Source organism: Capra hircus, chromosome 11 (assembly GCF_001704415.2).
Source record: "Capra hircus breed San Clemente chromosome 11, ASM170441v1, whole genome shotgun sequence".
Lineage (NCBI taxonomy): Eukaryota > Metazoa > Chordata > Mammalia > Artiodactyla > Bovidae > Capra > Capra hircus.
The window spans coordinates 26,220,490-26,245,178 of record NC_030818.1 but is presented as its reverse complement, the minus strand read 5'-3'; the positions used below and the strand labels follow the sequence as shown (position 1 = coordinate 26,245,178).

The 24,689-nt window shown below is 39.6% G+C and overlaps 1 protein-coding gene across 3 annotated transcripts in view; it reads right to left on the bottom strand.

Annotated features, from left to right (window-relative positions):
• The window catches only part of PPM1B (protein phosphatase, Mg2+/Mn2+ dependent 1B), an 84,798-nt gene extending 62,107 nt beyond the window's left edge, over window positions 1–22,691 (bottom strand). For 2 of the 3 annotated variants that reach the window (XM_018055181.1, XM_018055180.1), the window contains exon 1: window positions 22,202–22,691. The gene's annotated coding sequence lies outside the window, so the exon portion shown is untranslated. The remainder of the gene's footprint in view (window positions 1–22,201) is intronic. The other variant, XM_018055182.1, reaches the window with a different exon arrangement.

Genomic DNA, 24,689 nt, shown 5'->3' with positions numbered 1-24,689 from the left:
CAAGTAAGTCATCTACATAAAAATAAGAATCCAGATGGCATGGGACATTTCATCATCATAAGTACATGACAGAAAATTCCTTTCAAGTTCTACAGCAAAAATCAAATAATACTATCTAACTAAAACATAAATCACTAAATAGTTGTATAAACATTTTAGTTAAAGATAATGGAAGTAATTACCAGAAGAAGCCACAGACAGTATCAAAAATGCTGTTTCTGTAGGAAAGGATTTTCTTTGTTACAAGCATTCTATATAATTGTTTTTTAACTGTGCACATACTAGTTTGATTTTTTTAAACTGTTAAATATAAAAGTACCCTTACTGAGCCAATAGACTGCTTACTTAATAGATCACCAAAATAAACTGAAATTTACCTTTTCTTTTTGCTTTCCACTATAAAATGTGAAACATATTTCTCTGAATTTAAATAGTTAGTTATAAGGTAATAATGACATTTAAAAATGAAGAAATCTAAGGCAAAAAAAACTTAATGGAAACATACTTGCTTATAACAAGTAGTAATTCTAATTATAGCATTCATAATAGCATACAGGCAAGTTATGTTTAAGTTAAGAAAATTAGAGATACCAAGGAACATTTCATGCAAAGATGGGCACAATAAAGGACAGAAATGGTATCAACCTAACAGAAGCAGAAGATAATTAAGAAGAGGTGCCAAGAATACACAGAAGAACTGTACAAAAAAGATCTTCATGACCCAGATAACCACAACAGTGTGATCACTCTGCTGGAGCCAGACATCCTGGAGTGCGGAAGTCAAGTGGGCCTTAGGAAGCATCTCTAGGAACAAAGCTAGTGGAGGTGATGGCATTCCAGTTGAGCTACTTCAAATCTTAAAAGATGATGCTGTGAAAGTGCTGCTCTCCATATGCCAGCAAATTTGGAAAACTCAGCAGTGGCCACAGAACTGGAAAAGGTCAGTTTTCATTCCAATCCCAAAGAAAGGCAATGCCAAAGAATGCTCAAACTACGGCACAACTGTACTCATTTCACACGCTAGCAAAGTAATGCTCAAAATTCTCCAAGCCAGGTTTCAACAGTACATAACTGAATTTCCAGATGTTCAAGCTGGATTCAGGAAAGGCAGAGGAACCAAAGATCAAATTGCCAACATGCGCTGAATCATCGAAAAAGCAAGAGAGTTCCAGAAAAACATCTACTTCTGCTTTACTGACTACACCAAAGCCTTTGCCTGTGTGGATCACAACAAACTGTGGAAAATTCTTAAAAAGAGATGGGAATAGCAGACCACCTTATTTGCCTTCTGAGAAACCTGTATGCAAGTCAAGAAGCAAGATAGAACCAGACATGTAACAACTGACTGCTTCCAAATCGGGAAAGGAGTACGTCAAGGCTGTATACTGTCACCCTGCTTATTTAACTTATATGCAGAAAACATCATGCGAAATGCTGGGCTGGACGAAGCACAGCTGGAATCAAGACTGCTGGGAGAAATATCAATAACCTCAGATATGCAAATGACACCACCTCTATGGCAGAAAGTGAAGAACTAAAGAGCCTCTTGATGAAAGTGAAAGAGGAGAGGGAAAAATTTGGCTTAAGGGTCAACATTCAGAAAACTAAGTCATGGTATCTGGTCCCATGGCATCTGGTCCCATCTGGTCTTCATGGCAAATAGGTGGGGAAACAAAGGAAACTGTGAGAGACTTTATTTTTATGGGCTCCAATATCACTGCAGGTGGTGACTGAAGCCATGAAATTAAGACACTTGCTCCTTGGAAGAAAAGTTATGACCATCCTAGACAGCATATTAAAAAGCAGAAACATTACTTTGCCAACAAAGGTCCATCTAGTCAAAGCTGGAGAAGGCAATGGCACCCCACTCCAGTACTCTTGCCTGGAAAATCCCATGGACGGAGGAGCCTGATGGTCTGCCGTCTATGGGGTCGCACAGAGTCGGACATGACTGAAGCAACTTAGCAGCAGCAGCAGTCAAAGCTACGGTTTTTCCAGTAGGCATGTATGGATGTGAGAGTTGGACTATAAAGAAAGTTGATGTTTTTGAATGGTGGTGTTGGAGAAGACTCTTGGACTGCAAGGAGATCAATCCAGTCAATTCTAAAGGAAATCAGTCTTGACTATTCATTGAGAGGACTGATGCTAAAGCTCCAATACTTTGGCCACCTGATGCGAAGAACTGATTCACTGGAAAAGACCCTGATGCTGGGCAAGATTGAAGGTGGGAGGAGAAGGGGCCAACAGAGGAGGACATGGTTGGATGGCATCACCGACTCGATAGTCACAAGTCTGAGCAAGCTCCAGGAGTTGGAGATGGACAGGGAAGCCTGGCATGCTATAGTCCATGGAGTCTCAAAGAGTCACAACTGAGCAACTGAACTGACTAACTGAAGTTATGTTTAAACTAGCCACTCCAGTATTCTTGCCTGGAGAATCCCATGGACAGAGGAGCCTATTGGGCTGCCGTCTGTGGGGTCGCACAGAGTTGGACACGACTGATGTGACTTAGCAGCAGCAGCCACAAGACTAAAAATCTGTAATTTAATAGCAGGACAAAAAGAAGGAGAAAGAGCATACAAGTTGATTAACTTTATGCTGTAGACTATAGATCTAGATCACTGACTAAGCACTCTAAACTTTTAAATAGTACTTTTAAGATTGAGAATTGATAACCTTTCTTAATGAGATAATCCAGTTTCATCAAGTGTGGAAAATTCTCAGCTATTACCTCTTAATATATGCATTCTTTCCCAATATAATTCATGGTTCTATTTACTTGCAGTTAAAAGCAAGGACCTAGAGCCAAGCTGTCTGGATTTCCATTGATTTCCCACAAAACAGGTAATCTTGGTCAAGTTACTTAACCTTAACTCTGCCTCAGTTTCTATAAAACTGGGAATAACACCTACCCTCAGAGTGTAACAGAAGTTATCAAGCACATGAAATACATTGAACAGTGTCTCTTTCTATATTTAGTATTCTCCTATGGGTTATCAAGAAATGTTTCTAAGATATAGCCAAATATTCTTCACTACCAGCCTATTGCTAGACATGACAACGACTTTTTACTAGAATATGTCACTGAAGTTAATGACAGGAGTAGTAAAATCCCTCATGCTTTAAATGAGGCATGAAGAGTCACACAGTACTAATACCAATCCAGAGTCTTAAAAAGCATTATTTTTTAGAAATATCGGCATCAAATCCTAAATACTAGTGTCTGAATAAGAAGCAAAGAAAGAACACTTTTCTCATTCACTAAAGACAACATTTGGTTCTTATCCCTTCACCGTCCTTCCAATTTTTAATACTTTTATAACTAAATTCAAAGTTGTCCCTGCCTCCAAATCAACTTTGGTGAATTGTTACATGGATGGCATTTGTTTAAGATTATTATAAAAAATGAAATGGAAAGTTCAAAAGGGTCTGGGTAGTGATTAAATTGATACTTTTAACAGTTTTTATAATAACAGCTGGGTAACTAGGCATTGGGGCTTACCCAGGTGGCTCAGTGGTAAAGAATCCACCTACCAATGAAGGAGACATGGGTTCAATCTGTGGGTTGGGAAGATCCCTCAGAATAGGTAACGGCAACCCACTCCACTATTCTTGTTGGGAAATCCCATGGACAGAGGAGCCTGGCAGGCTACAGTCCATCATGGGATAACAAAGAGACGGACATGACTAAGGACCACCTAGCCTTGACCACACCCAGCTCCAGTAATAAAGAGATGTCATGATGAGACCATGCTGGGCAGTTTTAAGAATTCCCCCAAATTTGGAAACTACAGCTTTAGATTAGATTATGAAAATAATTCAGTAAGTCAGATTTTGTGAAATTAATTTATAAGTGAAGTTCATCATATATGAGAATAACGTATTTTCTTGTTCAAACTCAAAAGCATAGTTAGAGATGTCAAATTCAGGGCAACAGTACCAGTTCTTAATCCTTTCCATCGCCCTTCAATAAAGAAAAAATAGTTTAAAAAATGGAAACAGCTTTGTTGACAGTGGCATTTCACTTTAGCTGCCGATTTAATGAGAAAACAAAAATCCATCTCTGTTTGGATACATATGTGCTGCTGTGCTAAGTCGCTTCAGTCATGTCCAACTCTAAGCAACCCTACAGACTATAGCCTGCCAGGCTGCTCTGTCAATCAGGAACAAGAATACTCAGGCAAGAATACTGGAGTGGGCTGCCATGCTCTCCTCCAGGGGACTTTCCCAATCCTCTGGATACGTACAGTGTCCTCTAAAAATCAGACCCCACATGCATCTGAACTGTGAAGAATATACAGTCTGCTGTGTCAGACTGGCATCAAACTTTGATAGCAGCGCTCTATGCCAGAAAACAGTGATATTTTTAAGATACGCAAAGAAAGAAAATGTTTCTCATGAATTTTATATACAGCAAAACTAACTTCCAAGTACAGAGAGTATGGACAAACCTGCATGAACACACAGGAACGCGCGAAATATTGTTCCCATGCGGCCTTCCAGGGAGACCTGATTTGAGACAATGACATAAGCATGTGAGCATGAGGAAGAGGAAGAGGGGAAAAGGCTTCCTGAAGGCAAAGAGCCAGAGTGTTGCATCAAAGTCCTCAGGAATGACAGAAACCTCCTTCCCAATGGCCGTCATGACCAGATCCATCACGTACTGCCTGCCATGACAGGCTGCCAAAAGCCAGAAACGCCAGACTCTTTGGTGTCAAAGGCACAATTATGGGCCAGAGCATCTGCAGCTATGCCCTCTCTGTTAAATCACCACTCTTCCTCTCAAGAGTTACATTAAAAAAAAAAATCAGTATGGACGTTAACACAAAGTAAACACTTTCTGTGCCAGCTCAACCGCTTTCTGTGCCACTCTGACCTAATTATTTCATTTCCTCAGAGCCGTGATGTATTCATCTAACAGATGAAGAGTAATAAAAGCACCTGTGTCACAGAGCAGCTGTAGTAACTGAATGAGACAGTGCAGGTTAACTGCACGAAGGTCCTGGCAAGAAGTAAGTGCTTCAGAAGTATTAGCTAGTATTACCATTATAATCCACAAATCATACTTTATCATAAGCAGTCTAAGACATAAATAAAATCAGATATATTCAAATAAAAAAACTATAGTTTATATTCGAGATCAATAATATATAAATTGACCTGAGAAACTATTTGATATAAGAGAATGATTGCCCTAATATACTGAAGTCTCAAGTTTTCCCAACTAGGCTGAACTATACTATTTAAATATTTTTTAATGCTTTTTTCATTTCTGAAATCCTTTCAATGACTTCTAAAACCAGCAAACTGGAAAAAAAAATTTAATAAACTAGATATTATCAGAACATTTCAGTTGATATATGTATATACACGTTTACTTATATTTCTGATGTAGTAACAACCACCGCATTCATCTGAATTACCTTCTCATATGGATAACTCCCTGTCAGCAGACATGAAGAGGTGACATCAGTGTTAGCTTTACTGTCAAAAAGCAGGTCAAGGTCACTTCACTATGAAAACCTGGGATTAGAGTCCAATCCATAAAGTTCCATTCTGTTGCCCAACTTATTCTTGTTGCTGAAGACCTCTGGCTGCTGCTGTTTTATGTATAATAAAATGTACCCATTTTATGTATACAGTTTGATGAGTTGTGAACAAACGTATACACTTGAGTAACCACCACTACACACAATAAAGATACAGAACACTTTTATCTCGTCAAAAGTATCCCCTTTGAGGATAATCTCCCCATCACCTCTAGACTTAGGCAAACACTCATCTGCTCTCAGCGTACTTTTGCCTTTTCTAAAATTTCATGTACACAGAATCATAGTACATACTCCTTTGCATCTGCCCTCTTTCACTTAGCATGTTTCAGAGATCCATCCATGTTGTGGTTATCATTAGTTTGTTTCTTTTTATTGCTTCCTTGGCTTTTGAAAATTTTCAGCCCTAACAGACCTGAAACAGGCTGAGGCAAAGCCCAAAGAAAGTTTAGGCCAGTATAAAGAACACACTACCAGATACCTGCATATGTCCATTAAAAGCTTGATATTATAAGGTAAAAGCATTTTCCCTTGGGACCCTAAGACTACAATTTTCAGCTCATGTTGCTAAAATCAGAAGTAGCTCATGTCCTACCTGTATTTGACTACCTGAATAATGAAACAAGGGCTAAAGGTAGCTTGGATTTTGTCATGATTTTATACTTGTTCATTTTACTCCATGACTGACTTCAAACACACTGACAGAAATGACCTTTCTTAACTTCAGCAAAGCAACTCAGGAATAACATAACTGCTCTTAATTCCAAAGGTTTTTCAATTAGCAATTACAATAAAGTAAGTTCAGGGCTACGTGATTTAACTTCCAGCTGTTCTCTGTCTTCTCCTCTATCCTAAATAAATGACTTCAGGCTATAAAAGTAGAAGAAAAAAATTCAGACAGCAAAGGTTTCAACAAGTTTTTGGAGAAATTTTCATTTGTAGGTTTGATTATATAATCCTTTTAGTGATCTATTTATGATAAGTTATTGAGGTGGAATAGATAAAGACTCTAAAGTACAGTCATAGTCCTAATATCCACCAAAGTGAATTTACTTTACCCTGGAGCATGGTTAGATTATGAATAACTTATCTAGAATGTTTCACGTAATATTCCTGGCAAAAACAACTCAAACACTGATGTTTTGCTTGGTAGAATCAACTCCCGCTTAAAAGACTTATTAGTTCATACATACAACAGTCTGGTCCTAATAAACTGGAAAGCTCTTAAAGAGATGGGAATACCAAACCATCTTGCTTGTCTCCTAAGAACCCTGTATAGAGGTTCCAGATTGAGAAAGGAGTACGACAGAGCTGTCTGCTGTCACCCGGTCTGTTTAATCTATACATTGAGCACATAATGAGAAATGCAAGGCTGGATGAGTTACAAGCTGGAATCAAGACAGGAAGGAGAAACATCAACTACCTCAGATATGCGGATACCACTCTAAAGGCAGAAAACCAAGAGGAACTAAAGAGCCTCTTGATGAAGGTGAAGGAAGAGACTGAAAGAGCTGGCTTAATACTAAATACTAAAAAAAAAAGGAGAAAAGTAAGATCATGGCATCCGGCCCCATTACTTCATGGCAAATAAAGGGGGGAAAGAGAAGTAGTGACAGATTTCCTTTTCTTGGGCTCTAAAATCACTGTGGATGGTGACTACAACCATGAAATCAGAGGACGTTTGCCTCTTGGCAGGAAAACTATGACAAACCTAGACAGTGTGTTGAAAAGCAGACACTACTCTGCCGACAAAGGTCTGTGTAAGTCAAGGCTATGGTCTTCCCAGTGGTCATGTAAGGTCGTGAGAGCTGGACTGTAAAGAAGGGAGAGTGCCAAAGAATTGATGCCTTCAAACCGTGGTACTGGAGAGGACTCCTGAGAGTCCCTTGGACAGCAAGGAAATCAAACCAGTCAATCCTAAGGGAAATCAAGGCTGAATACTCATAGGAAGGACTTATGCTGAAGCTGAAACTCCAGTATTTTGGTCATCTGATGTGAACAGTGGACAAACCGAAAATGTCCCTGATGCTGGGAAAGATTGAAGGCAGAGGGAGAAGAAGGCATTAGAAGTTGAGATGGTTGGATGGCATCACTGATGCAATGGATGTGAACTTGGGCAAACTTTAGATGAGGAGGGACAGGGAGGCTTGGCATACAGAAGTTAATGGGATGGCAAAGAGATGGACACGACTGGGTGACTGAACAACAACTGGTCCTAAAAAGGAGGCTTCGCAAAATAAGCTACTTTGTGACACATCACGCTACTGAAAATGCCACCCTTCCTGAAACTCTTGACACTTCTGCTGACTCTGAAAACACTCAAATTCTAAACACAACCATTCATGTTCATTCTTTTTCCTTCAGCTTCCTAAATTCAAGAGAGAATCGGGCCCCCCACAACATTAAGTAGCCTTCAACCCAAAACACAGTGTCCGTCCTCTGATCCAATCTCACTGCTTCAGCTATCACTCGTAGATTTTCAGGTGAATTTTAGTGCAGATTTCAATCATTAAAATGTTTGTACATATTTCTTCAAACATAACCAAAATCTTCATCTCTGCCACCAAAACACCCTCATATCCCAAACTAACTACTATCTGTATTAACTACCTGTGCTGCAGATGGTGATTGCAGCCATGAAAATAAAAGACACTTACTCCTTGGAAGGAAAGTTATAACCAACCTAGATAGCACAGTAAAAAGCAGAGACATTATTTTGCCTACAAAGGTCCGTCTAGTCAAGGCTATGGTTTTTCCACTAGTCATGTATGGATGTGAGAGTTGGACTGTGAAGAAAGCTGAGCGCTGAAGAATTGATGCTTTTGAACTGTGGTGTTGGAGAAGACTCTTGAGAGTCCCATGGACTGCAAGGAGATCCAACTAGTCCATTCTAAAGGAGATCAGTCCTGGGTGTTCTTTGGAAGGACTGATGCTGAGACTGAAACTCCAGTACTTTGGCTACCTCATGCGAGTTGACTCATTGGAAAGGACTCTGACACTGGGAGGGACTGAGGGCAGGAGAAGGGGACGACAGAGGATGAGATGGCTGGATGGCATCACAGACTCGATGGACCTGAGTTTGAGTGAACTCCGGGAGTTGGTGATGGACAGGCAGGCCTGACATGCTGCAATTCACGGGGCCGCGAAGAGTCGGACACGACTGAGCGACTGAACTGAACTGAATCTACATATTTGTAATCCTTTTAACTGGGGCTAGAAACTATAAACCATTTATATAAATCCAACTACTTCAACACCACATTCCACCACATTTTCCATTTAAGTGTATCACTTACCCTCCAATCTTAAGCCTTTAATATAACCTATCCTCTGGATTATCTCACAGCTTCCTGATTGGTCTCCCTGACTTCAATTTCCCCTTCCTTCCATTCACTTTCCATATTACTACCAATTTGATTTCCTTAAAACATACCTTAACTGTCCCCAAAAAATACAGCTTCTTCCCACTCCCCAACTAAAATTAAGTATGAAATATCCAGTCTGGAACCTTCTTCTCTAATCTGCCTGCTGAGGACTTACACAGACCAAGTACATCATGCTTACTCCTACCTCATGGGCAATTTGCCTACCTTCTTTAACTAAGATAACCAGATATTCAGGGTAACAATGAAATAATACTTCCTTGATGCCTTCTCCAACCCTTATCCCACTGTCTCACCATTCTTTATAAAATCATCCATATTCCTTTTAACATTTTGCATTTCTTTTTTTTTTTTCATTTTGCATTTCTTACCTCCTCTCATATCCTAACTTGTGACCCTGGCAACTAACAGGGTTTGAGTAAAAAATGCATGAAGTTAAAAGATACTCCTGTAAGAAAAGATTCCAAGGCAGCCATTCTAATTCTAACATTCATAAAAATATTATATCAAAAGACTAACCCCTGTCATCTACTGGAGCATTTATTAAGTAAAAGCAGTTCTGGATTTTCAGCAAATTTACTTTTGGTGTTTCACATATAAGGTGTTAGTCGCTCAGTCATGTCCGACTCTTTGCGACCCCAGGGACTGTATGTAGTGGGTTAGACTCCACTGTCTCTGGGATTCTCCAGGCAAGAATACTGGTGTGGTTTGCCATTTCCTTCTCCAGAGGATCTTCGCATTTAAGGCACCCAATCAATTACACCCACTTAACTGCAGACAGAAGGCATGCTAATGAATTTGTCACCTGGGTTTTTTTCAGATGCAGCATATAAAGAAGCCCCAAGTCCCTACCTCAGTGGAGCCCTATAGCCTTTTTTGAGAACATTTTTAACTCTAGGCCAGAATCCATTCAGGGTAGTTCTTCCTAGAGTCCTTGAGGTTACAGTTAAGCAAAGAAGCAAGACTAAAAGATTAAGCTGAACAAAGAGAAGGAAAAGAAATACACACAAAGGATTATTTAAGTGTAAAGCAATCATCCCACCCCCCTTTTCTCCCTCAAGTGTATGCATATGTGCTAAGTCACTCCAGTCGCATCCAACTCTTTGCGACCCTACTGACTGTCGACTGCGCCAGGCTCCTCCGTCCAGGGATTCTCCAGGCAAGAATACTGGAGTGGGTAGCCATGTCCTCCTCCAGAGGATCTTCCCAATCCAAGGATCAAACTTTCATCTTTTCGCACATTGGCAGGTGGGTTCTTTAACACTAGCACCACCTGATAAACGTTCAAATACTTCACTTCAGTCCAAATATTTTTGGAGTCATTTTAAAACTAGCTTTAGGTTAAAATGTTTAATGTGTCATTTTATAGAGACACTTCTGTAAAAACTCTTAAAACACAATTGACAAAATCACCAGCATGCTAGTGGCAAAGTATACCCATATTTACATCTATAATATTTTGTCATTAAGAAAGAAACCAGGAAAACAGAAAGCAGGGCAAATGAAAACAGTAAATACACAAAAGGGGAAATTTAAATGGCCAATAAACATATGAGAATGTTCACCCTCACAAATCACACGAAATAAAAAATTAACGTTATAATGAAATATGGGGCGGGGGAAGGAATTCTTAGTACTGAATGGAGACGATATAGAGCTCTGCTAACAGCTACTAACCACTGATGACTAGTAAGAATCTGAAGTGTGGCTAACCCAAATTGAGACTTGCTGTTAAATATAAAATACATATCACATTTTGATGATTTAATAGAGAATACAAAAATCTCACTACTTTTATTGTTTATATACTGAAATGGTATTTTTTATATAATGATTAAATAAAATACATCACTAAAATTGACTTCACCTTTTTTGTTAATGACTAGAAAATTTTAAGTCACATGTATGACCAACACTGTATTTATATAAGACAGCACTGATATTGACATGAAGTGAAGTGAAAGTCACTCAGTCATGTCCGACTCTTTGTGACCCCATGGACTATGGACCCCATGGAATTCTCCAGGCCAGAATACTGGAGTGGGTAGCATTTCCCTTCTGCAGGGGATCTTACCAACCCAGGGATTGAACCCAGGTCTCCTGCATTGCAGGCGGATTCTTTACCAGCTGAGCCACCAGGGAAGCCCTAGAGTAACAGAAACAAAAGTTGTCTATACCACTGGCCAGAGGATAAATTGGTACAGCCACTTTGGAGAGAATTTTGGAAATATCTAGGTAGATTATAAGAATAACCTACAATTTAGCAATTATACTTCTAACCTTGTGTTCTAGAGAAACTTTAACACATATATAAAAAGATGTAATTTATGTTTCGGCACAATTGTATATATATGCAAAGTAATCCCAAATGTTCATCCAAAGACATTAGACAAATGTGTTATAATGACACAACGGGATACAATGCAACACTATTAAAAAGAGGAACAGATCAACAAGGAAGAACTCTGCAGAAATGCTAATTGTATAAAAAGACATTCCATACATAGTTATGTACAGAAACTACAAAATCTCTTAGGACAGTTCTATATGTTACACACAGATACATATATATACATGGAGACTGTATATGCAACAGAAGGCACAGCATTCAAGACAGTGGGAAAGGAAGGATGGTATCCAGGAAGACTACAGACGGCTTCAACTGTATCAGTAATGTTCTACATCCTAAACTAAAGCTGCACAGTGGGTACTTTGGGGTTCTTTATTCTTTTTATGTCTGAAATATTCGTTTTTTAACATATGATTTTATATACTATGTATTTATGCTTTGTGGGGACATAAGCAAAAACTTCACAATTTCAACCATGTGAAAAGCAATTATACCTTGAATAATACATCAGGACGCAGGAGAGGCAACATATAAACACCAGTTTTATACCACTAACAACATGATGAGAAAAAGGAGAATACAAACCGGAGGGGTCAGCAAACTTATTCTATAAAGCACCAAACAGTAAATATCTGGAGCTCTGCAGGGCCATATGGTTTGTGTCACAGCTACTTAACTCTGCCACTGTAGTGGAAAAGTAGTGAAACAGTATGTAAACAAATGAGCATGGCTGTATTCCAATAAAACTTTATTTATGGACTCAGGCAGCAGACCAAATTTGGCCAGTAAGCAATGGTTTGGTAACGCCTGTCCAGATCTATCTTTTAAAAAGATATCAATAAACCCATTAAGTCAAAGTCTGAAGGAGAAAGATTTTTACAGTAACAAAATATGCCATGAATTACCTGGTAATCTCAAAAGAGAAAATGTTTCTTGTCCAGGGAGACACTGAACAATCACCACCTTAACCCAGCCATCAAACTCAGCACCGCTAATAGTGCAACCAATCATTCTGTAATACCTCCTGACGTGGTGTAACACGAAGCAGCATCACCTATGAGGTATCATGGCCAAATGTTTAAACTGAATTTAACACAGTCTTCAGTGAAGTTTTAAACAATTTTCACAGAAACAATCACAGAAATTCTGAATACAGGACATTTTACAAAATAATTGGTCTCTTCAGAAACTCATTTTTTAAAACTAGTGCTTAAATTTACAAGAGAACTGAGATACAACAGCAAATGCAATATAATGCAAGATCCTTCACCAAACCTTGGTACGGAGAGGAAAAAACCTATAGAAGACATTTTGATTGAGAATTACATGACTTCTAGGAATTAGATAACTATACTATGCATGATATAAGTATTTTAAGTATAAAGGAAATGTCATTTTTGGGAGATTCATACTTAAGTATTTAGGGGTGAAATGACATGTTTCTAATATATTTTCAAATGGTTCAGCAAGATTATGGATGAGGCAAATATGGCAAAAATATAAAATACCACTGAATTTAGGTGGTGGTATACATAAGGGGGATTCCCTGGTGACTCAGACAGTAAAGAAACCACCTGCAGTGAGGGAGACCCAGGTTTGAACCCTGGGTTGGGAAGATCCCCTGGAAAAGGGAGTGGCTACCCATTCCAGTATTTCTGCCTGGAGAATTCTATGGACAGAGCAGCCTGGCCAGGTTACCGTCCCATGGGGTCGAAGAGTCAGACACGACTGACAACTTTCACTTTCACATGGGAACTCAGTGTACTGTTACAATATTCCATAGGATTAAAAATTTTCATAATACAAAGGCCAAAATGCAATGGGATTATATACTTATTAAATTTTTTCATCGATCTCCTCCATAAATATTAGTCTTAAGTTTCAGTAAAAGTTCTTAAGGTCGTAAACTTTCCTAAAGTTCACAGCCCTGATGCTTTTCCTTTTAAGCATCTGATTTCTAAAAGTGAGAACAAAGCAAATTACAAGGTAAGACAATCTAATTATACTGCCATTTGATTTTTTATACATTTTATAAGGATTCTTAATATATAAAATACACCTCAGTTCAGTTCAGTCGCTCAGTCGTGTCCAACTCTTTGCGACCCCATGGACTGCAGCACGCCAGGCCTCCCTGGCCATCACCAACTCCTGGAGTTTACTCAAACTCACGTCCACTGAGTCGGTGATGCCATCCAACCATCTTATCCTCTGTCATCCCCTTCTCCTCCCGCCTTCAATCTTTCCCAGCATCAGGGTCTTTTCCAGTGAGTTACTTCTTCGCATCAAGTGGCCAAAGTATTGGAGTTTCAGCTTCAGAATCAATCCTTCCAATAAAATACACTTACAGCTCCTTTATAGCATCTTTACTTTTCACCATGTATGACAATTCATATACTCCCTTCCTCATCCCACACATGGCAGACTGATAATCTTTGTCCCCCAAAGTATCTAACGCTAGCAGACACTATTTATGTACTAAATGAAACTAAGCAGCAGGAATCCGTGTTCATACCTTTAACACAATAAGCATCAAGTTCTTGAGAAGGAATGCAAACCTTCCTTCCCTCTTATTACTCTCTATTCTCCTCCCCCTAAAAGACATTGTTTTTTATGGGAAAATGTATTCAACAAATGTTTATATAACAGAGATAAATGGATAAATCTCCACACAGAACATAGTTGTTATCCTTATGTAGCTTACACTTTGGAAGGAAATGACAATCTTAAAACTGAGCTCTAAATTTAAGAATCAAAAGGACCTCAAGACATCATATGGTTCAGCTCTGCCTTAACTCAAAAACATTACATTACAGATTAAGGCCACTAAATCCGAGAAAGAATATATAACTCACAAAGTCACATAATCATTAAAAGGTTCAGTGGGAATCTCAAACAGGGCCTTCCGCCTTCTAATGTACCAGTATCATTTAGAAGCTGTAGTAACAACAGTTATAGCAATAAGAGAAAGCACTCAAATTATAACATTCCAAGGCTCCATGGTAACGACTTCACATGGAATAGTCCAACTAAACAATTTTATGAAATAGCCTCACTGTACAAAAGAGAAAACTGAGGCTTAGAAACATTAAGTAATTGCTTTAAGTTATCCAATCTACAGAATGGGGAAAGAGGGACTCAGATAGAAGCATTCTGACCTTATAGAGTCTATGCTTCCTATCACCTTCCTTCCTTTGGAAAAGTTTCCAAGAAACATAACCCCTAGTAATACAAAGGTTTCTTACACTTAATATACACCTACAAACATACACAAGTTAACGGTGTCAAGCATCTGACAGCATCACCTAAAAGCACAGAGCAGCAAAAACACTAAATCTTTTGCATCTAAATCTTTTGAAAAGATGCTTCACACACATTTGTGAAAGTTTTTCTCATCTAGCTCTGTGGATATAGACCAGTTTTCATTCTTAAGTGACGTAAGGATTTTACTATTACCAAAGGCATTACTCTCAAACAACAGAGCTAAGGCCTAAAAACACTCTTAACTGCATCACTGTTTGGTCAGCACCTCTGCTGCTGCTGCCAAGTCACTTCAGTCGTGTCCGACTCTGTGCAACCCCACAGACTGCAGCCCACCAGGCTCCCCTGTCCCTGGAATCCTCCAGGCAAGAACACTGGAGTGGGTTGCCATTTCCTTCTCCAATGCATGCAAGGGAAAAGTGAAAGTGAAGTCACTCAGTCGTCTCCGACTCTTCGCGACCCCATGGACTATGGCCTACCAGGCTCCTCTGTCCATGGGATTTTCTAGGCGAGAGTACTGGAGTGGGGTGCCATTGCCTTCTCCAATGCATGAAAGTGAAAAGAGAAAGTGAAGTCACTCAATCGTGTCCAACTCTTCCTGAGACCATCTCTCAAATATAGTCCTGAAGCTACTGCTTATCCAGCATCTCCCAAACTTTGTCAGCCAAATATTACAAACCAACTAACCATCACACTTATTTTTACCATGTTAGATAGTTTTCAGTCCCCTTAAATCGCAGGATCAACATTATTCTAGCCAGCTCTCTATCGTTAACTATGCATCTCTACTCCTTTATATTCAATACCTTATACCTGACTCCATAATAACCATGTAATTAATATATATCCAAACAAAAACAGAAGACCTACTTACATGAATTCCACTCTACAGGATGGTCATAAAGTCTGAAAACATAGGTATTATGTTAACATATTCTATAACATCAATAAACCATTCATCGTGTACAGTTTTTTGTTGTTGTTTCCAGATTTGGTGGCCACTCTATACTTCAAAAAAAGCAAGTAAGCAAAGACAGAGGCAGAAAGAGCAACATAAACCAAAAGCCCAACAGCAAATAAACTGAACTAAAATACAAACCTATCACTGAGAAAAAGACTCAAGATGTTAAGAGTAATAACATCCTAAATCATCACTAATCCTTAGAAGCCTCTACCTCCCTTACAAACTAGAGTCAGATTTTATAAACCAAAAACAAAATGAAAGTATAACTGAATCTATTATGTCTTAAGCTAAAAGTTACTATTTCACTTTCACATTCTGATTCAAAACACTCCAAAACAGTTGAATAGAAAGTAGCTAAACTCAACTTCCTTATATTTAGGACCTATAATCACCAACACTTTATAAAAGATAACTTTAGAAATCAAGTAAGGTTATTTTTGCTTCATTTTTCGGTCTAAAACATACGCACTCAAAGATGTCCAGATTTTGAACAGCTTAATGAACCTTGTCTGAATTACAGTCTTATATTTAATATATTCAAAAGTTCAAGTTCTGCACATTGGAGTTTTGATAAAAGTGATAAATACAGTTACAAAATTACATTAAGTGAAACCAGTACTCTGAAGGCTTATTCGCGTGTTATAAAGGGAGTCTCTTAGGTCATGAATGGGAACTAGTGTTCATTTTCATATTGGAGCACTGAAATAAACAGAGGTTGATTTGCTTTAAAATAAAAAAATCAATCTCAATTCACTGCAGCAAGCAAGATCACATGAGACTCTGACGGAATGACTCATAAATGAAAGCAAAAAACAATTATGCATTAAAACAAAAACAAACATCAAAGATCTCTCATGCTTATCTTTAAAAGTGTGCAATGTTTTGTGTAAACTCAAGAAGAGACTTCTTTACCAAACTGGATCATCACTAAAAAAAGCTATAAACAGAAAGTAGAAAACTAAGCACTTGCTTTGTCTCCTAAGTACAACAGGACATCGTTATGCAGAAACCTACAAGGCAGGAAAACAAAGGCACAGCTTCAAGTAATACATAAACAGCTATGGAATTAAGGGATGCAGTTCGGTATACAGGGCAACTGGAGGACAATAAACGAAGAGATGGACTGACTCCATCAGCTAACCTCAACAGAACTGTCAACTAACCGGAGACAGATTAGCGGTCACAAATCAGCGACAGTATTTCAGACACTACTGGCCAACCACTAATCTTTCAACTATGTTCACAAAAGAAAAGGAAAAGGGTCTTTTCCAACACAAATAACATATATTTTATAGGAACATCCCAAGTTACTTAAAACAGACTTGTTAAAAGCCCTCTTTATCCTTCTCGCACTATGTCATCTTTTCTCCCATTCTCCTGTCCAAGAACTCCTCTATCCAAGATTGGAGAGCAAATGGTGTTTTCCCCAGCTTCCCACATGCCTAATGTAGGAATCTTTTTTTTTTTAATCTTTGGCTCACATTTTAATCTTAGGTACAACACTATTTCCCCCTTCCTACTTCCTCTTTTCATATTCCAGTTTTCGTCCAGTTATAAAAACCTCCTCTTCCTTCTCTCTTTGTTAAAAATAGTAAAGCTCTAATCACAGCTTCTAAGCAAAGTGTAGAAAACATCACACATGCCAAATCCCACTCAATTCAAGTCACCCATGAAGGGAGCACAGTTGTAAACTAAGGAAGAGTTATCAGAACATAAGATCTCTGCGGGCAAGGATTTTGTTATTTTGTTGGGCCTCTTGCCTAGAAAGTAGAAAATGGCAACCCACTCCAGTATTCTTGCCTGGAAAACTCCATGGACTGAGCAGTCTGGCAGGCTGCAGACCGCGGGGCCGCACAGAGTCAGACAGCACTGAGCACACACGTAAGAGCAGGGCAGCCTACAGACTAAATACTATTAAGTTCTACCAATTTTTTTACTTCTCACTGGGTTGGTAACCTAAAGTAAGCAAAAGTAACAGGAAGCTCCTCATATCTAAATTTTATCTCCCTTACATTCTATCTTTTTAGAGTCACTTTGAGTTTATTTCCTCTTTGTAAGAGACTAAGAAGGGCCACCTGTGTTCAACAGATAACACCAGTTCGTTAACTCAAGTATTGTTTTAATCTGAAGAAGGAAAAACTCTTTGCCAAGACAAGTTTAAGCACTCATGAGTTATATGAACTCTCTTAGATTTTCCTACTTATAAGAATATCTATTAACCATCCCTTTTCAAGGTTAGGAGTACACTTAAACATACCTACATCAAGAAAATGCCATTATACTTAAGAATCAGTCACATTACTCTCAAGCTTTCAAAAGTGCTTTGAAATCCTTCAGAACTTCACAAATTTATCAAACCTACTTCTCAGGTATGTACTACTTATCAAACAAAATCTATACACCTGGCTTTTTTCTTATATAACAAATTCAGTTATACCTAATGACATAACCACATTTGACAAGTTTTCCATGAAAAGGTTTTTCATACAAATGCACTTTTCATTTACCACCTATTTTGAAGTGAAGGTCCTTCTACAGAGATTAAAAACAGAACCAGACAGACACAGGTCTGACCTTTCCTAAATGACTACCGGTGATCGGTCCCATCTCTCAAAGTGAGACAAGTTCCTTAATATTAAATAGAAGTCTTCCAATGTTTCTCTCTCTTCTATACCTCAGACCATGTTTTAATAGATCTTTTGTTCAAAAGGATGCAAAGCACATATTCCAACTAGTGTTATGTCTCTAAACTTTAAGATCTTTAATTTTCAAGAAATCAATTTAAAGCCAATAAACATAATCTTGATAATTCAACATACTCCAAAAGAAAACTCTGAAGCCATTTTCACATAAGTTTACCATCACACTTATTAAGTCATAAAAGCTTTAAATTAGCCAACTATGCTTTAAATGTTACAAACCAATTAAATGTTTAATTATAAGAAGTTCAACGCTACATTTGACTGTTAAACTACTGGGTTCCAAAGTTAAATAAGTTATTATGAAGTGTACATCTGTTACGGTATAGAAGGTGTGGTCAGAAGCTAGCTACAGAAAAAGAAAAAAACTTGAGAAACTCTGTATCATGACTTAACCATAATTCAGAGCAAAATGTTTATGTCTGTTATTATTAAGGGTACAAGTAAAACACTCTGAAAACTTGAAAAAAAAAAGTATAAGCAACCATATGTACTTGTTTCCTAGGTTGCTAGTTGATATTAAAAACTCAATCTCAAAATCATCATAAAGTCTGATAAATGAAACTACAGTAGACAGACTACACTTTTGAAAGTTTTGTAACTTTAGCAAGAATTCAGTGAAGACATTTTTATAACACTGATTCGACTACTTGATCAAATCATTCTAAACGGTGGTGGTTTGGGGACAAACCAGAGAAAACGCTGAAAAGTATAACTCAAGTCAAATATACACAAGGAGGTTAAATCACCTTAGAAATATTTCACTTGAAAAAAAGATTTCAAAATGGCTAATCAGAGATATTAGCATACTTAAATTAGTTTAAAACACTGAAAGTTACTTTATTTTAAATCAATGTTTTGATGTAAAGAAGTACCACCACCTAAAACAGGAATAAAATGAAAGGGATATTGAACTCCATGTATCTTTTTCTTCACCTATATTTGTGAGGTCAGCTGCTAAAAGCTGATGACAAGCTCTATCATTCTATAAATTTTATGATAATCAAAGCAAAAAGTATAAAAATCAATACTTCCCAATCTACAATATTTTACCTTGACTGTTAAGTTTGAGTACAGGACAGCAAGGTGGACGGCAATCTAGATTACACTTCTAGGGTTTTCTCAATTTCCAGGCATCTTATCTCAAATCCCCAATTAATCAATCCTCCTAATTCACAATTCTGATATAATATATGATACATTCTAAAATAAAACTTTAAAGTTGCTAAAATAAATTCAGTATTCAGTTCCAATCCAAATTCTGAAATTAGCTAAGAAAAATTAAAAGAATCAGTTACAGTGTGAAAAAAATCATTGAAATCCATATTCCCCCAAATCCTTACTGCTCCCTATAATTTTAACCAAGTATTACCTGAAAATTTTGTAATTTGAAAAACTTACAACTCTTAGAACACTGAAACTGTCAGTTTTTGTCAACTAACTTCTTAAATCAGTGAACTGTGAAAGTCATATTTCACAAAAAAGTAAAACACTATGAGTTTTATTTTAATATATTAATTTTATTCATGCTATTAATATCTTCTGAAGGACTACTGTAGAGTTAGGATCATACTATTTTATTACTTTCTACGTTAGATGTCAAAAAATATTTCCAAATAATTATACATAGTATACAAACATTCATATAACGTAGACAAAATGTGTAACTAACACCAATGAGTGTGTGTGTCTGTGTGAAGGGGGAACATTCACTCCCAGTATCATGTGTAGTAAATGTTTACCAATCCACCTACAAGGACATGTGTGCAAATTCTTCCATTACAGGCTCAGCCAATTTTTAATGAAACACTATGATTGCTAAACAATCCAATGGCAAATTCTACTCTTCCACAAATGCCAAGCGAGAGTCTATCCACACATTTTAATTCAAAGGACTCCATAAGAAAATTATGTAAGAAAATAAACTGTCAATGAGAGCCACTTTTTCTGACCTTGTCAAATTGTGAACGAGGTGTTCTTATTTTAGATACTATCCCACTTCTTCAAATGATGTATTCTTTTTTTTTTCAAATGATGTATTCTTAAGGGATTTGATAATTACATGTGAATTACTAACATAAAATAGTATTTACTGACCTAGCAGACAAACTGAAAAGGCTTTCACTTATTCCTCAAGTCTTTACAGAAAATCAGACACCCAGTATAAGAAAACAGGTGTTTAAAGCTCTGTTGGTCACATCTAAGAGAAGAATCACAACATAAATCTAAAGGATAATGTCCAAGACACTGGGGAAAACTTAATGGTTATGAAAGATATAATAAAAATACTATTCCATATTGACAATGCAACATAAAGAAACACTGCAGAAACTGTGGTAAGACTTTATGAGAGCAAAAATAAATGATGAGAAAACACAAACGACCATTAAAAAAAATAGACAAAGAAGCAACTGAGAGAAAGCAGCACAGTAAAAATCAGGATTATCCCTGAAAATCTGTTGACTAACAAAATCTGTTCAAATACTAAATAAAAGTGCTATTGAAACCAGTCTGTTCAAGAAGCCTACAAAATTATTTCTTTAATAAATTACCATTATTCAATAGTGTAATTTTAGCTATATTTTTAAAAGGCTGTACACTTGGAAAATACTATAATAATTAGAATAACCTGCCTCACTATTTATTTAGAAATGCACTATTTAAAAGGAGGCCAACAATAACAACTTTGCTATTGCACAACAGAAAAAGTAAATGAAATAATGTCTATTAGCATTCAGTGTTGGTGGCATACTTTTCCATCCACTGGAACATACTGGCTTGCACTATCTACCCTGAACAATTTACCACTTCTGCATCCACGCAGTAGCGCAAATAAAATGAGTTCCTGTGTTAATCCCGCAATAAACCTCGGTAATTCTCACACAGGAGTTGTAAACGATTGTTAACCGAAAAAGAATGTTTCTCCTAAAATAGATACATAACACTGCGACTACTCAAATTCCTAAATAATCCTTTTTACAAGAATCCCGCCAACTTTATTTTGATACATTAAACATGTGGAGCCTGTTTTAAAAGGTAGTTAGCAGTGCCTTCATCAAAACAGCTTCCTAGTTGTTGTTATGTCTTCTTTCTAAAGTTTCCAAGTTGTTTTTAAGCCAACTTGAATACTGATGAATGTGGGTCGCTATTAAACAAAATGGGCAAATGTTCTAGAGCTAGGCAATCTGACATTGGAGGTCATGCAACTTGAAAAATGAAATAACTCTTACAACACTCACTGAGCTCTTCATTTTTAAAATAACTTCAGGGCTATTTCCACACTCTGCATTTAATAACACAATTTTTTAAGACGGACAGGCTCAGTTAATCAAAAAACTGATCTGCCGCTTCAAACTGGTGAGTCTATTCTTAATGGGCCTCTGGTGGGTTTGGAATACTGACGATAGTAGCTTCACTGTAAAAAGACAGACATCCGAAAAGGACTGCTCGGAAGGGCAAGGAAGGAAGCCGCGGAGTCGGCTGAGAAGAGAAAGAGAAACGATTTAAAGTCACTAAGGAGAAAGAAGGTGATGAGACGCAGAAATAGAAGAGCGAGAAAGAAGATTTAACAAGGAAGTGAAGTGGAGCGCAGAGGGCAGAAGCTAATAAGGAAACAAATGGGAAAAGGTAGTGTTTTCATATAGGCATGCACCAGGACGGAACGAGTTAAGGCCTGGAGTAGCCCCAGTGCTTTCAGATGATAGAGATGCTCGCAGAGAACAGGAACAAGCAGTTTACTTTCAGACGTTGAAGCAAACTAAAATTCCCGGCCCCGAGCCTCTCCCAACCTCGGCCGAGCGCGGAGGCGGCGGGGAAGGGGCCTAGCCAGGAGCCAGGCCCGGCGTACCGCTCCTCCGGGCTCCGCGGCCCAAGAAAAGAGGCGAGGATTAGGAGGGCAGAGATCCCAGCCGAGGCTCGGCGGCACCGCGAAAACGGTCCGGGGCCTCCGCGGTGCCCGCGAGCCGCTTCCCCTTCGCCGGGTCGCCCAGCGGCCTTACCTGGGGCGAGGGAGGGAGGCGAGGTCTAGGGCGTCCGCTCGCGACCGCCGCAGAGCCCCCCTGCTGCACTCAGCCCAGGCTTCCAACGGAGGCGCGACCCTGCCTCAGTCGCCGCTTCCCGCTCGGGGTCTTGGCCACCGCCTCCGCCGCCTCCGGGACTGTTTACACCCTCGGGCCCCGCACGCCGCCGCCGCCGCCGCTGCCGCCTTCTTTCCACCCTAGCGCCGCTGCCGATTCGGCCGCCGCCACCTCCTCCGCCGCAGCCTCGTCTCTCTGGAGCATCTTCCAGCCACCTAACCCTGAGAAACAGAGACTCCAGCCGCGCCGGCAGGAAACTCCCCCGCAACTGCTAGGGGGACGAGGCGGTCAGAGCACCGGCGGCTTTTCCGCCATTGAGCAGCAGCCGCTCCGCTCCTTCTGCAACGCCCTCCCCGCACCCTGTCCTTCCCCGCCCCTCGGAGAGCCCCGCCCCCATTCCCACCCATTGGGACGCCACGCGGCCTCTCACTGAAGCCGGTTGGTTGGCCGGCCCGTCAATCACCGCCCTCCCAGTCCGGCAGCCCCAGTAGCTCCGTCCTTAGTTTTCCCCGCCCACAAGGCCCCGCCCTTGGGCTCTTAGTTTCCCATTGGACACAAGTGACCATTTTCAATTGGCAAGGTCAGCTATCCATCAAACACCGCCCACTGAGTGAGACCCAACCCATCATTACCCTTTACTTCATTCGGCCCCGCCTCTGCTATGCCGCCCAGATATCAGGGACCAACCCACCCTAACAGCCATAAGTAGAGACCGTCGTCAATCAAGTAACGCCCACCTGCGCTCTGCCTCTCAGAGCCCAGACCCTAGCGATTCTCTTTTGTTATTGGTCCAAATGGTGGCCCGAACTTTCAATCATTGGCTTTCTTTACATGTCTGTCACGGAACCAATTTCCAAGTCCGTCACACCGGCTTTTTTTAAATAAACGCGCAAAAGGCGGGGAAGTATTCGAAAAGCGATTGGCTAGTCCTCCAAAACGGTCAAACCTAGAGAGTCTGTGCGGAGCCTTTTCGTTCTGTGAAGACCGTGCCCCTTTATTTTTGACCTCTAAGCCTTGCGTAAAACCAAACGCCATAAAGGAGCCAATGGGCTGTCCAATTATAGGTGTGGAGGCCTAGTCCCACCCGGAATTGCAGGGGGTTCGCTGCTGATTGGCAAACAAAGTCCTACTAGGCCCTCATTGGAAGATATAAACGCCTCTCTTAGACGTAGAGACGAGAAGGATGGCGCAGGCGAGGGCAAGAAGCGATCCAAGGAGAGGCGGTTGTTTTGCTTTAGCCAGCGGGTGGGGCGCACGCGGGAGAGGGAAACTCAGAAGGCAGGGCTCTGGGGGAGGTGGTGCGGGGAGGAGAAAGGCCCGGATGTTCCCTAACAATGAAATCATCGCCGACCAATCAGAGCAGCTGCACTGGACTACCTGCCTGACCTGTCCCCATAAGGGAAGAAAAGGAGTTAGAGAGCGGGAAATTGGGGTGTCTGGAGAGGCCAAAAAGCGATGTAAGAAAATGAGACAGGTGATTCCTTCGGAAGGATTCTGTGCTGTTGCTGCTGTTGCTGCTAAGTCGCTTCAGTCGTGTACGACTCTGTGCGACCCCATAGACGGCAGCCCACCAGGCTCCCTCGTCCCTGGGATTCTCCAGGCAAGAACACTGGAGTGGGGTTGCCATTTCCTTCTACAATGCGTAAAAGTGAAATCGCTCAGTCGTGTCCGACTCTTAGCGACCCCATGGACTGCAGCCTACTTGGCTCTTCCGTCCATGGGATTTTTCAGGCAAGAGTACTGGAGTGGGGTGCCGTCGCCTTCTCTCTCTGTGCTGTTAGGGGTTATTTTTATTTCTTCTAGGCCCGCACTACCTGGCATTCAGCCCTTAGCATTTCCGTGTTTTGTTTCTTAGTCAACATTGATTTTAGAAACTCTTGGCCTAGGCTTTGACATTCGTTCGTTCCACGGTTATTGAACGCCTGCTATTTGTCAGGCCCTGTACGTAGAGCTGAAGTACAAAAATAAATTATAAGATGATGCTTGCTGTAACTGAAACATGATAGAGACGGTGATGACCCAAAGGATCTTTCCTGTAAATTTACAGAGGAAGGCTTAATGCAGGATTAATCTAGAATAAATGATTCAATAAGAGGATGAGAGAAGTGGACATAATTCTTCCAGCAACTGAATTAGACTAAAAGGTGCATTCATGCATGCTAAGTCACTTCACTAGTGTCTGACTCTATGACACTATGAACCGTAGCCCACCAGGCTCCTCTGTCCATGGGATTCTCCAGGTCCCTTCCCCACCTGTCTATGGGATTCTGTCCATGGGATTCTCTGTTCCTTCCCCACCCCCAACAAAAAGAAAATTAAAATGTAATGAAATTTTTCATTTTTTCCAATGAAAATGCCCTGAAAGAGAATTTAACCTTTGTTCATACTTTGGTGTAAATTGGTTTGGGCA